Here is a 15,106-nt window from a genome sequence, read left to right as displayed (position 1 = left end):
TGGTATGGTGTGTTGAGCTATTTCTCTATTAATGCCTGGCATATCTTCATATGACCATGCAAATACATCGATAAATTCTTTAAGTAGATTAATTAAATCGGTTCTTTCTTGTTCATTAAGTGTAAATCCGATTTAACTTCTCTTTTGATGGTTAAATCATTTGAGATATCAACCGTCTCAGTTTCCTCAATTATCGATGTTTTTTTTTCAAGTGTTTCCATTGCTTTAATAAGTTCTTTGTCATTTTCATTGTTAAATAAGCAATGCTCGTCATCTTGGGTTAAAGAAAAGCACGAGGAGTAAGAGGATGAAGACATATTATTAAACTCAGAAATCATTGCATCGAAAAGAGATATGTCCGCAGGGACTTGATTGCTAACTATTCTAAGGGAAGAGATAGAAGAAGGGGGTGCTACAACTAAGGATTTAGATGACTCTATAGGAAAACACTCTGACTCTGACTCTGACTCAAATGACTCTTCGAACATCGGTCCTTGCCCTGTCGTAATGGAGATTCTCCTTCCACTTGGAGTAGTCACCTTGACTGTCTTGCGCCATCCTTGTAGTGATCCTTCTGCTGGAGTGATGAGCTTTTAGGGGTCAAAGCTTTCGCTTTGTAGGACCGTTTGGATGAGCGAGGAGTTATCCTCTATGTACTTCGACTCATCTTTTTCTCGCCCAAATAGTAATCCCATGACATTAAAGTCAAAGCATGGGGGTGCTTTCTCCTTGAGGATAGGAGTTGGGATTTCATCTAGAAAATAGCAATCTAGGAAAATTTCGAAGCCTGGTTGCCTTATGCCATTTACGACAAAAGGTTCGGGAAATTTCTAGAATGGACAATCCTCTCCTTCTTTTATGAATTGTCCATTGAGAGTAAGAGGATACTGATCCATTGGGATTGCTTTCTTTTGGATGCGAGCGTTCCTACGCGCCTTTGACCTTTCCTGGGCTCGCTTGAGATCTTCCCGAGTCGGTTCGAAACCAAGTTCGAAAGTGTCTAACTTAGGGAGGCCAGGTAATTCCAGCGATTTTGTTATTCCTTTCTTCTTTCCTAGAGTCATTCCAGGAAAATGTCCTTGTTTCTTCATAATAGCGTTCACTATCATATTGGAGTGGGGGTCGTGGCAGAGAGGGGTCCTTTCATCCTCTTCGATTAAGGAGACCTCTTCATTAAAGCCCCACAAGTCTTCATCGTGCTCCACATTAATGATGGGATTTTCTATAGCTTTAGTCCTCATGGGTGAAGCATCGATCGTGATGGGAATTCCTCCAACTATGGCCTTTACCTGTTGGTGGAGCGATGAAGGGACGACCTTTAGGTCATGAAGCCAAGGACGTCCCAACAGTAAGTTGAATGAAGCTTTAGTATCTACCACTTGAAATGTAGTAGCGTGTTCTATCGCTCCCGCCATTATATTCATGGTAATCTTGCCAAGAGCTTGACGACGAGTGTTATCATAAGCTCTTATTCCTTGTGTTGACGGGGTTAAGTCTTCATCCCTTATGCCTAGCATCCTCGCAGTTCTGAGTAGACAGACATTAATTGTCGATCCATTGTCTACAAGAGTCATAGGGACGTTCATCCTCTTGCAAACTACTGTGAGGTTTAGTGCCTTATAATGCTTGTCACCTTCTGGAGGTAAATCCTTGTCAGAAAAGGTGATCAAGTTGATAGGACTAGGGAGATCACTCGTTAGGAAGTTAGCCAACCCCTCAGGAGTGGTGTCAGAATCTATCCCTATCTTATCCAAGGCATTCATCACTGCCAACCTATGCTCTCGAGATGTTGTTAGAAGCTTCCATACATTCATTTCAACCTTGGTATTCTTGAACTGTTTGACAATATCATTGTCTTCTATGATAGGTATGGGAACTTACTGCGTAGTCGGTATAGGTTGTGTTGAAATGGGAGGTTGCATTCTCCCAGATCTTGTGAGGATGTGTATAGATGAATCTTCTTCAACCTAGAAATCATCCATGGAATATGACACTGAAGGTGGAGGTCCTTCCATGTCTTTTAAGTAGACATCTTTTTCATCACTATCCCAACCCCTATTAATGCTTATGTCTTCCTCTTGTGGAATTTGGACTAGCTTTTTGTCATCAATCATTTTCTGAATTAAATCTTTAAATTTAAAATATTTTTCCATAGTGTGACCCCCTGATTGATGGTATAGACAGTAGAGCCTATCTGTCCTTTTTAGCGATTCAAATGGTCTCGGTTAGAGAGGTTTGACCTTGCCACTCTTGGAGAGCATGTTGTACATTTTAGCGTATGAAATCCCAATTGGAGTATAGATTGTATTACTCTTCTTAGGTCTGTCAATTACTTGTAGAGAGAAGGGTTTCCTAGTTTTCTTGCTAGCTAAAGGCAATGGGATCTTGTTTGCTTCCATGAGATCTTGAATAAGATTTTGAAACCTGTAGCATTCATCAGTGGTATGACCGTTTCCTCGATGGTACTTGCAATAGGAATTGGGATCCCATATTGAAGATCGCTTTTCTGGTGTTGGATCCTCGGTAGGGCCAATAGGTTTGATTAATCCTTGATCATAGAGACGATCAAAAGTAGCATCATAGGTCATTCCCATGGGTGTGAACTCTCTCTTGGGTTTATTTTTCGTGGGTGGAACCTTGTCACCCTTTTACTGAAGCTCCTCTAAATGTTTTTTTGCTACTTCAAGAGCTTCACGTAGCAAGTTTGATCCCTCTAACATGGACAATGTAAGCAACCGTACATCCTCTTTACTTGCTAGTTCTGGAAAGTCATCCATGGCATCGAAAAAGATCTCCTCCTCTTCTTCGATATCATGGATTTCTTCGATAGGCTTGATGAGAGATGAGGGATCAACCTCGTTTTCTTCATCAGAGATGGCCAAGGAATGAGCGAGAGGTGCATTGTCAATGCTCGGCTTCTTACTGGCAGGAGGCAATGATAGTTTGTTGTTATCGATTAAATCTTGGATAGCTTACTTAAGCTTCCAAAAATTTTCGGTAAGATGGCCCCTACCTTGGTGATATTTGCAATGTGCATTGGGGTTCCAGTTAGCTGTCCTCTTTTCTTCCGGTGGGTCCCCAAATGGTCCAATAGGAGTTATAAGACCTTTTGCATTTAGTCGGTCAAATGCGGTGTCATAACTCATACCTATAGGAGTAAAGTTCCTCCTAAATGGTTTCTTTAGTCCTTGATTATTCATAGCAAGGACTTCACTTAAGTTAAAGGTACCAACATTGTTCGAGTGGGTGGTTTTGGAAGAAGAAGGATTGTCGTTCTTCTTGCCTTTCCAGCCACTGTTGGAGCTACTGTTAGCAGCTTTCAGCTTAGCTAGGTCGTCTTCAATATTAATTCCAAAGTCATAGACGACCTTGAAGGTATGGAGATTATTCTGGTATTTGAGATGCTTGGAGTACTTCTCTTGAAGGTTTTTGATGAATAACCTCATAGATTCTTTCTCGCTTGATACTTCAATCATCTTAGCAGAGGTTTCTCTCCATTTGTTGAAGAAAGAAGTGAAACCTTCATTCTCCTTCTGCTTGAGAATTTCAAGTTCCCTATAGTCAGTTTCAACTTGAATGTTGCACTTATACCTATCAATGAAAGCGTTTACTATAGATTCCCAAGTAGAGGTTCTTTCTCTCTTAAGAGAGAATAACCATTGTTGGCAAACGGTTTCAAGAGATAGAGAAAACAAAGAGGGAAACACCTTCTTGTCAATACCCTTAATGCTCATTATTGTTTTGAAAGCTCTTAGGTGAAAATAAGGGTTGTCAATCGCTTTGAATTTTGGGATGTCGTTGGCGTTGAATTTCTGCGGAAGAAGATCCTTGTCCACCGAGACCCCTTGTGAGCTAATTCCTTGAAACTTAAAGTCACTAGACAACTTTCTCAAGCTTTCTTGCATGAGGTCCATCTGTTGTTGCTTCACAGGATCATCGATTTTGAGGGTTAAAACCTTTAACGCCTCAGTCACAGTAATCAATTGATTCCTGAGCTCATTAACTTCCTCTTGAGTTGCCATTATCGTCTTAGCTTTCCTTTTACGAGCGATTGGTTTGTCGAAAAGTTGAACTTGAATAAAAAGGTTGTCTTTAATCAAACGCCCTTCCTTTCTTGACCACGCGTTGTATATTAAACCATTTTTGTTTTAATGACTTGACTCAAATTGACTTTGACTTTACGGGTTTTGAAAAAGAAAAAAGAAAAAATAGGGTGCATATTAGGGTGCATATTTTTGGCAAAAATAAGGTGTATATTTTTAGGAGTTAAGTATAGGGTTCAAACAAGTGGTTTAATTGGAGGATTAATATCCGACTTACCCCCCTCAAAAAATGACGGAAAATACGCGCATACAAGACTCTCTTAGACATGGTCAAAGTGTGCATTAGTGTGTGCTTTATGTGGTGAGTGTAAGTGACATGCTTTGACTCTTCTGTAAGATCATGGGACTTAGTGCTTAGACTCGATTAAGGACTTGACACGGTATTATTACCAGTAAAAATTAACCGAATTGACTAGCAAACTGTTCAATTAGACATAAGGTGATGACTCGAGCAATAAACCGAACTGTCGCCAAAACGACAGGACTGACGCCTCTCTTTGCAGTGTAGCGCCAGACGATAGGACTGTCGCCAGGCACTACGCTCCACAGAGTGGCGGTGCAGTTTAAATCTCGGCGCCATTGCTGGAACGTCGATCTGGAACTGCTTTTGGTATTATTACTTTACAAGGCATGCCTAAAGTCGTACTAAGTCAACTCTGATTAAATTATTAGACTCTAATTACTCAAATTAATTAATTAATTAGGCAAAGTTCTTTTAGTCATAAATCAGCTTATTTAGTCTTAACACAAGTCAAACAAACGGTTAGGAAAATCACATAGAGTATGCACAACCAAAAATGCACAATTAGTCAAGTAGGCACAACATGATGCAATGAGTTTGCAACCTAACCATGGCTCTAGTTCTCTAAAGTTCGGGATATGGTTTAGTCAATAGAGGGTCCATGGTTAATTGCCCAGATGCACCGCGCGGAAGCCTAACCGTGAAGGGTTGGCGCGAGTGGATGGGACACCGCGAGTTTAGAAAAACTCGCTTCCATGGTTTGGTGAATTCAACATTCTCGGATGTACCCTTTGTTTCTCAGAGCGTTCAATCAGGTAGATGGAGCATGAATTCCCAGGGGGTTATGTCCATATGTAGAACACATATGGGTTTCAGAAAAGTGAGAAAAACTCAATCAGGAAGTAGGATCGAGCAAACAGTGCTAAAAATCGGTCAAAATTAGAACGCATATTTCTGGCTCGGTATTGGAAGAACTTGGCGCCAGCAAACAGAGGCCGGCGCCACAATTTGACTTTAGCGCCTGGCGACAGAAGCTGTCGCCTGGCGCTAAAGTCAAATAATTGGCGCTAGACTTTGTTCCCTGACGCTAGTTCCTACATGCCTCAGCAGCTTTTTGTACTCGATAAAATTTTCCAGTTTCGCGCAGCATTATTTCGGTCCTAGTTGTGAAAGATATTCCTCAAATTTCCTACGTGTAAAAATCCTATGTTTTAACTCATTACGGATGGTCTTTCTAATGAGATCTTTTTTTATGCATATGATAATAATGTTAATCAAAATTACGCACATGAAATGCTTAGAACTTTTCGAGTCTCATCCACTCATTCTAAATCATTGCCGAAATAAATTTCAGGAATTAAAATAGAAATCCTCCCCAGTGGAGTCGCCAAAAACTGTAGGGAATATTTCAAGCATTATCCCAAACTTGAACCCCATTGTGATCATACATTAAAGTACGGTGGCGTCCAAAGGGAAAGAAGATAGAGCAAAAGAGTCACCAACAAGTTTTAGGAACTTGTAAACCGTTCACGAGGTGAAGGCTACACCCCTTAACGATCCAGGAGATCGTTAACTCCAATAGGTCTGGAACCATGACTGGTAGTTCGGGGATGAAGGTACAAATCCAACCTAAAAGAGATTGAACCTACCCTAATAATAGGCCTCTACTTTTTTCTGATCGTATTCATGTGCGCTTTATGACTAACATACAATCAATAGGATTAACCCTAAACCTGTTTAATCTATGTTGGTTGAAATTAATGCACAAATAAAACTATTATTGGCGATCACTTGAGTTATAATCAAATTAACCCTAAACAAGATTATTAATTATCTTATTAAGAATGATTACAAGTACCAATTCCCTGACAACATGCATAAAAGGCGTGATCAAGCAATAACAATAAAAATATCAATATCAAGAAACATAATAATCAAATTATATATAATCATAATAATCATCATCATCATGTTAAAGCACAATAATAGCAAGATCCTAGGCATGATACTAACAATATTAATAACAAACCCTAGCATGTCACTAAGCAATAAAAATCAAAGCTTTAACCCTAACATGATACTAACATGAAATTAGGAAGAGAATATAGGAAGCATCGCAAGAATCACAATTGTCATATTTGATAATAGAAATTATAGTTATTACCCTAAACATGATACTAGGAAGATCAAAACGCCCTAACATGACACTAGGAATCATAATAACAACCTAGACATGATTTCTAAATCATAATATTAATTAAACAATTAAAGCACTTACTTTGATGCCTCGTACCTCTTTCTAATAACAAAATACACGCATTAGTAACTTCAAGCTAGGAAAATAATAAAATCAACATTTAAATTAAATAATTGAAATAGAGATTTGGGACCAAACCCTCAGAAATTAAAACCTTTCACGTCTAGGGCGAAGGCAACTTCGAATTAGGCTAGGTGCTTCTAGATCTTGTAGATGCGGAATTTTGTTTGTAAAAGGCTAGGCTAGAAAAGAGGGAGAGAGAATAAGCTTTAGCTTAGAGAGGGAGAGAAGAGAATTAGAAAATTAGAGAGTTGATGATATTTTGATGATTGAAAACGGAGGTTTTAGGAGGCTATTTATAGAGAAAATCAACCAAACGGATAGAAAAACAAATTAGAGTTTCGACGAGAACAAAACAGGTTAGCGCTAGACGCTGAACATTAGCGCTAGACGCTAAGGCTAGCACCAGGCGCCAAGCATTAGCGCCAGGCGCTAATCCCTGTCGTCAGGCGCTAACAATTATTTTCACGCGTTTTCTTAATTCTGATAAAATTTAGCCGTACAAAAGGGCAAAATCGTATTTTCCTTAAAAACACTCTTTCATTCTGATCAAAACTCCAAAAAGTCAACCAAAGTCAATTTATGAATGCTAATTGAATTATGAATGAAAAGAACCTTCTAGAAGAATCTAGAAGACTAAAATCAATTCTAATTGCATTAGGAATGATTAATCCATATAAGGCCCTCCTCTAGGTCATTGGGCCGCATATAAGTATCAAACCGGGCCCAGTTTAGTAATTTGGCCATAACTTCCTCATTTTTCATCGGAATCGAGCTTATAATATATCGTTGGAAAGCTCTTTTCAAGCTCCATCCAACTACACCATTATTGGACCCTTGCTATGGACCAAACCAAACTGGATTGGATGTTTTATTAAAATAGGTTTTAAAAAACAGAGACAAAGAAACTAATTAAAAACTATCTGCAACACTAGACTTTCCACACTTTCACTTCATTTGATTATGATTCGACGCGAAAGGTACTCATCACCGGGTTTGGTTTTGGGGAGACACAAATGGGTGTCTACTGTTACCAATCAATACAAGTTGCCGCTTGTAAACTTTGTGGGTGTAAATCACCATGGATAAACCATTCTTTTGGGTTGTGCTCTAGTTTCCCATGAGAACACAGAAACTTTTGAGTGGTTATTTAGCAATTGGCTTGATTGCATGGGTGGGAAAGAACCTGTTGGTTTCTTGTCATATCAATGTGCTTCAATGAGGAAAGCTCTGAGTATAGTTATGCCCAATTCCAGGCATAGGTGGTATTTGTGGCATATTGTGAATGGCATAGGGGGATTTTGAATCATTGGGGAATCTCTTTTTTCTACTAATGATTGTTGAGCTTGGATTTGAAGAAGAAGCTTAATCAACCTCTTAGTAGAAATTCAACTTTAATGAATGAGCATTTCCTACCCTTTTCTCTTTACTCTACTATTTGATTTTGTTTTAAATTGCTTTTGTTTTGTTAATTACTTATTAATCATGATTTTGCTTGTTAAGATCATGATTGACTTGATAATTGCTTTGGATAGTGAGTAGGTACTTAGCCAAGGGTGTGGGTATGATGTAGTCGGAATTTGTTTGTGTTTATAGTGTTGCAATTCAAGTTGATTGTGATTAAAGTCTTTACATGCTTGATTGTTCTTTGGTCTTTTTGCAAAGTGCACGTTGTTAGTTGAATGAAGGTGAATCTTTGCTACATGAAACGGAAGTTGACTTAGCTAAGTTCATTTGTATCATTGTTACTTGATTTTACCTCCCAATATATGGTTCTAATGTGGAAGCATAGAGGCTATGTTAGGAGAAGCCAATTAACTCCAGAAGGTGGCTAGATTGGACTCTCTATATCGATATTCATGCATGTTTAGTTCATTATCGATTTATTTCTATGTTATTGCATGTTCAAATGAAACCTACATCTACCCATTCCTCTTGGTGTTTTCTTTATATTGTCTTTAATTCACTTCGCTCTTAGTTTAATCTCTTAGATAATTCCATTCTTTGTCTCGAGATAGCTTAATTAATTAGTAGTGATCACAGTGTTTAGCTTCCCCCCTGCGGTTCGACCCTTTGCTTACCTTATACTTGTATTAGGTTCGTTTAGGTTATATAAATCTTAATTGATTTAGGGTTAGGCACTTAACAACATGTTTATATCCCTTTGTCAAGCACCTTGTCACCAACATTGAACTATTTCTTCTCAATAAACTTGTCATGCTCTTTCTTAGAACGGGATTTGTATATCCTAGCACAATCATAAGCATCCAAGCGAAGCTCTTCCAACTCATGAAGATCAACCCAACATTATTCTCCCGCACTAGCCAAATCGAAATTGATCCTCTTAATTGCCTAACGAGTGCGGTGCTCAAGCTCAACCGACAGTTGACAAGACTTCCCATAAATCAAGCGGTAAGGAGTGGTGCTAATAGGAGTTTTGAAAGCCGTTCTATATGCCCAAAAGGCATCATCAAGCTTATCATATCCCATCAATCCTTCCTTTTTCTTGCAATCATCTTGTCAAGAATTACCTTGATTTGATGATTAGACACCTCCACTTATCCACTAGTTTGAGGATTATATGGGCGGCCGAAACATTGATTAACTCCATGCTTCCTTAAAATTATTTGAAAGGCATTGTGCACAAAATGTGAACCATTATGTCACCGCCTTTGGGACACCAAATCTCGGGAAAATAATCTTCTTTAACATCTTCATTACCACCTTGTGATCATTTGTTGGGGAGGCAATAGCCTCAACCCACTTTTACACATGGTCAACCGCAACAAGGATGTATTGGTTACCATATGATGAAGAAAAGGGACCCATGAAGTCAATTCCACATACATCAAATACTTCTAACTCAAGAATGGGTTGTTGAGGCATCTCATTCCTCTTCGAGATGCTCTCGGTTCCGCGACATCGATCACATGTTTTGACAAATTCCCATGTATCCTTGAAAAGATGTGGCCACCATAAACCACATTGAAGAATCTTGGAGGCGGTTCTAGAGACACCCAATTGACCACCATTTGGATCCGAGTGGCACATCTTCACTACACTTGAAACCTTTTCATTTGGCCGACAACAACAAAGCAAACCATCAATCCCCCGTTTGTACAATATGGGCTTATTCCACAAGTAATGTCTAGCCTCCCTCTTGAGCTTCTTCTTTTGATTCTTATATAATGAAGGAGGAAACTCCCCACATGCAAGATAGCTGACTAAATGGCAAACCATGGGGGTTCCCTCACATCAATAGCATACAAGGAATCATCTAACATTTTATCCTTTATGGGAGAATAATCATCTTGGACTCCTCAAGATGAGATAGATGATCCGCTACAACATTCTCAGCTCCCTTCTTATCCCTAATTTCAAGATCAAAAGTTTGAAGTTCAAGTACCTAACAGATCAACCAAGGCTTTGATCCTTTTTTCCCAAGACATACTTAAGAGCCGCATGAACAATGAAAACAATGGTTTTGGATCCCAACAAGTAACAACGGAACTTCTCAAAAGCATGGGTAATTGCCAAAAATTCCTTCTTAGTTGTCGTATAATTCCATTAAGCACCATTAAGGGTCTTCAACATGTAGTAGTTGACGTGAAGATTTTTATCCACCCTTTGACCTAGCACTCCCCCAATGGTCGTGTCGCTAGCATCGCACGTCTACTCGAAAGGTAAATCCCATCTTGGGGCTTGGACAATAGGAGTAGAGATCAAGGCTTTTTTCAACTTGTTAAAATCCTCCAAGCATTTATCATCGAATACAAACTCGACATCTTTTTGAAGAAGATCATTGAGAGGTTTTGTAGTAAGAGGAAAAATCCTTGATAAATCTTCAATCAAACTTGGCATGCCCTAAGAAAGATCTCATAACTTTCACATTAACCGGCGGTGGAAGCTTTTCAATCACTTCAATGTTCACCTTGTCCACCACTATGCCCTTGTGGGAGATCTTGTGACCAAGGACAATGCCTTCATCAACCATGAAATTACATTCCTCCAAATTCAAAACCATATTCACTTTCTCACATCGAGCCAAACACTTCTCAAGATTCTCAAGGCAATCTTAAAATGAAATGCCACCTACAAAAAATCATCCATAAACACCTCTATTTCTTCTTCCAACATATTTCCAAATATGTTCATCTTACATCGTTGGAAAGTGACGAGGGCGTTGCAAATACCATATGGCATTCTCATATAGGCAAAAGTTCCATATGTAGAAGTAAAAGTTATTTTCTCTTAGTCATCCGAGTGAATAGCAATTTTGAAAAACCCGGAATATCCATCATGAAAACAATAATACTTGGGCCTTGTTAGTCTTTCAACCATTTGGTCAATGAAGTGAAGGGGAAAATGATCCTTTTTGGTGGATGTATTTACACGTCGATAGTCTATACACATTCGCCATCCCGTGACAGTCCTTGTAGGAATGAGCTCACCTTTCATTCTCTACAACGGTGCATCTTTTCTTTGGGATAACATAGACCGAGAAAACCCATCTAGAGCTAGAGATAAGGAATATGATTCCTGTATCCAATAGCTTAGTGATCTCCTTTTTAACTAACACCCCCATTTGAGGGTGTAGCTTCTGTTGCCTTTCAAAGCTAGGTGAGGTGCCCTCCTCAAGAGTTATATGGTGTGTACATAAAGCTGAGCTTATACCTTTGAGGTCATCAATTGTATAACCCAAGCACCTTAGTGCCTTGTGAAAACACCACATAACTCTTGATCTTGACTCTCACTAAAGGAGGAGCTAACAATAACAGGAAAAGTAGAATTGGGGGCTAAGAATTCATACCTAAGGTGTGATGGTAAAGGTTTGAGCTCTACCATTGGAACACCTTTACCTTCCTTAGTTGAGGCCGCTTGCAATGAGTCTTGACTTGAGATTCCCATGCAAATACGATCATCACTCTTTTCCATGCTCTCATTAATGACACTCTCAAAGAATTCCATTTCCTTGCCATGCTCACCTATCTTTTTCGTATTTAACAAAACACACTCAAGTGGATCATTAGAGGTGAGCAAGTGCTCATGCATGTTATTCACAATATCATCTAAGATTTCAAATCTAATGCAATTTTCAAGTGAAGAAGAAGGATATTTCATGCTTTCATTCAAATCAAATTCAATGATTTCTTCTCCAACTTTGAGAGAAATCTTAGCACTTTTAACATCAATAATGGCACCCGAGGTAGCAAGAAAAGGTCTACCAAGTATGATAGGAATATTGGCATCCTCATGAATTTCAAGAACCACATAATCAACCGAAATCACAAACTTCCCTACCCTCAAAGGAACATCCTCTACCTTACCTTTTGGAAACTTAAATGATCTGTTGGCTAGTTGCAAGGTAATGTTGGTAGGAAAAAGTTCCCAAGCTCAAGTCTTTGATAAACCGAATATGGCGTAAGGCTAACCCTAGCTCTTAAGTCACACAAAGCATTGCATCTTATAGATATCATTAGGGATATAAAAGTTTTTGGGGTCCTTCAATTTGGACAACATCTTGTTAATAATTATTGCAGTACAATTCTCGGTCAAGCTAACCGTTTCCGCCACATCACAAGTTATTTTTCCACTCAAGATATCCTTAAGGAATTTTGCATAATTTGGAATTTGGTCAATGACATCAGTAAACGGAAGAGTAAGATGAAGTTGCCTAAGCATCTCTACGGATTTGCCAAATTGTTCATCTTATTGTGCCTATTCAAATTTTGGGGATATGGAAGCTTGGGTTTGTTAACTTCTCTTACTTTCTCCTTTTCTTTTTCAATTGGTTTTTCACCTACATCCTCACTCAAAGAGCTTTTTCCTTCCTCATCTTCAACCAAAACTTCCTTAGGACTCTACTTAGCCTCACTCTTCATAGGCACTCCATCCTCACGAATCCTATCACTCCTTGTCACTATGGCATTTATTGGTCTCTTAGGATCTAAACCTTGTGATGGTACAGAAGAAGGGCTAGCATGCTCTTTCAAAACATTGGCCAATTGAGAAATTTGATTTTCTAACATTTTACTATGAGCCATCATGTCATTAAATTTCTTGTCACTAGATGATATGTAAGTGTTCAGCATCTTGATTTGATTTTCAATGTCATCCTCCAAACTACCTCTAGAAGAAGATGGTTGGGCATAAGAGCTATCACTTGAGCCTTGAGCCTTTGATGTAAAACCGGGTGCGGGACCCCTTTGATTGTTATTTTGAAAATTGCCCCGATTTTGGTTACTCCAATTGCGCCGACCTTGATTTTTACCATTTTTGTTGCGATTACCATAATATTGATTATGGTTCCCATATCCTTGGCTTTGGTTTTGACCATTTTTACCACCTTGGTGGTTATAGTTGGCTCGAAAACCTTGGTTTCCTTGGTTTCTATAACCCCTATTATGGTTATAATTATCAAAATTCCCATTATGATAGTTCCTATTCCCATTATTCCTTTGAATATCAAATCTAGGTCCAACATTTTTATTAGACACATAATTCACATGTTCATTCTCATTGCCAACATAGTCATCACATCCATCAAATTAAAAGAAGCATTAGGATAATTAGAAGCATCATGATCATATGAATCACATATATTACAAAGCATATAGCTACTTGACATGTTGCTAGAAGAAGGAAGGGGATTAGGGTAAGGAAATGAACCCCTCCCCTTATTTTGGGAGGGAAGAATAGGTGCTTGAGATGAAAAACTCTCAAGTTTGGCTTTGATGGAGGTCATTACCTTCCCTAATTCCGAAATTTGTGAGGAAAAGTTATTGATAGCATTGATGTGATCAACCGAGTACACCAAAGTACAGCTTTTGCTAGTTGTTTCACGCTCATCATCTTGCCAATCCGTATAATGCCTCACCACGTCTTCAATGATATCCACCACTTCCTTTTCCGTCTTGTTCATTATTGGTCCTCTAGCTCTCGCATCAAGGCAAGGTTTTCCTCGAGGGCTTAGACCGCCATAGAAGATATGGATGACTTGATAGGTAGGAATCTCATGGTATGGGAACTCTCTTTGGTATTCTTTATATCTCTCCCATGCCTCCTAAAGACTTTCATTGGGTTTTTGCTTGAAGCATTGAATGAGAGCTCTTACTTAGGCCGTTTTCTTTTGAGAATAGAATCGAGATAAAAAATCTTTTGTCACCTCATCCCATGTCCTCAAGGAGTTTGGTTTCACCTCCTTGTCCAACCACTCCAATGCACGTCCAATGAGAGAAAAAGGGAATAGCTTAAGGCGAATAAACCCCACTCACTTTGACAGTGTTGCAATACTTCTCAAATTCCTTAAGATGGTTGAGGGGACTCTCATGCTTTGCACCACTAAATTAAAGCCTTTCTATCAAGGTGATCATTGCCGGTCTAATCTCAAAGTCATTTTCCGGTGTCGTAGGTGGAGCAATCCCACTCTCATACCTATAGGCTCAAGGAAGTCCCAACTCAATTAATGTCACTCTTTGGTTATCTCCCATGATGACTTACCCTTCTTCTTGCCTTGGAGAACGTCTAGCAACTCTCAACTTTGTTATTGTCCTTTCAATTTCCAGATCGAAGGGAAATAGAGAACGAATATAAGATCTATGCATATAATCTCAAAGAAATGGTTAGTAGCACGACTACAAATGTAGACAAAAAGAAAGAAAATCTTTGTTATTATCCTTTCATTTTCCAAAAGGCGTGTTGCACAAAGTGAGAACAATTGTCCATTCACTAATGACTACTCTTGGAACCCCATATCGGGGAAATATGATCTTCTTAAACATCTTTAATACAACCTTGTGGTCATTTGTAGGCGAGGCAATAAATTTAACCCATTTCGACACATAATTAACTGCTAAGAAAATGTATTGGTTGCCATAAGAAGAGGGAAAATGACTCATAAATTCAATACTCCAAATGTCAAAGATCTCAAGCTCAAGAACAAAATGTTGAGGCATTTCGTTTCTCTTACATATATTCCTCTTTCATTGACAATGGTCATCACAAGTCTTAATGAAATCCCAATTGTCTTTCACATTCATTACTTTTCAATAAAGTGTTACCGCCTCCTTTTCTCTCGTCCATCCTCTCTATCCTCTATTTTATTTAGAAATAAGACTATTTTCGACCCTTTTTCTTTGATTTAATTATTTTTTTATTTTTTTTTGTTTTGTTTTGTTTTGCTTTGTTCTTTCCATTTGTGAGAGTCTGTCCTAGTTTTTATGGCTTTCCTAATATTCAGGGATTTTAATTCTCATCTATGGATGAGAATTTTGTGTTTAGGGTTCTAATTATAATTGGGAAGACAATTTGGATTAATATGGATTTAGGGTTTGACATCAACTCTACGATCAAAACATCATCGGATATTGCGAAGGTCTTTACTTGAAAAGATGCAAAAACATCGAAAATCACTGCTCGCGTCAAGCTTGAAGCGGTGGAGTATGA

Source organism: Chenopodium album, chromosome 3 (genome assembly GCF_948465745.1).
Source record: "Chenopodium album chromosome 3, dcCheAlbu1.1, whole genome shotgun sequence".
NCBI classification, from domain to species: Eukaryota; Viridiplantae; Streptophyta; class Magnoliopsida; order Caryophyllales; family Amaranthaceae; genus Chenopodium; species Chenopodium album.
Note: the sequence above shows the minus strand (reverse complement) of the source record.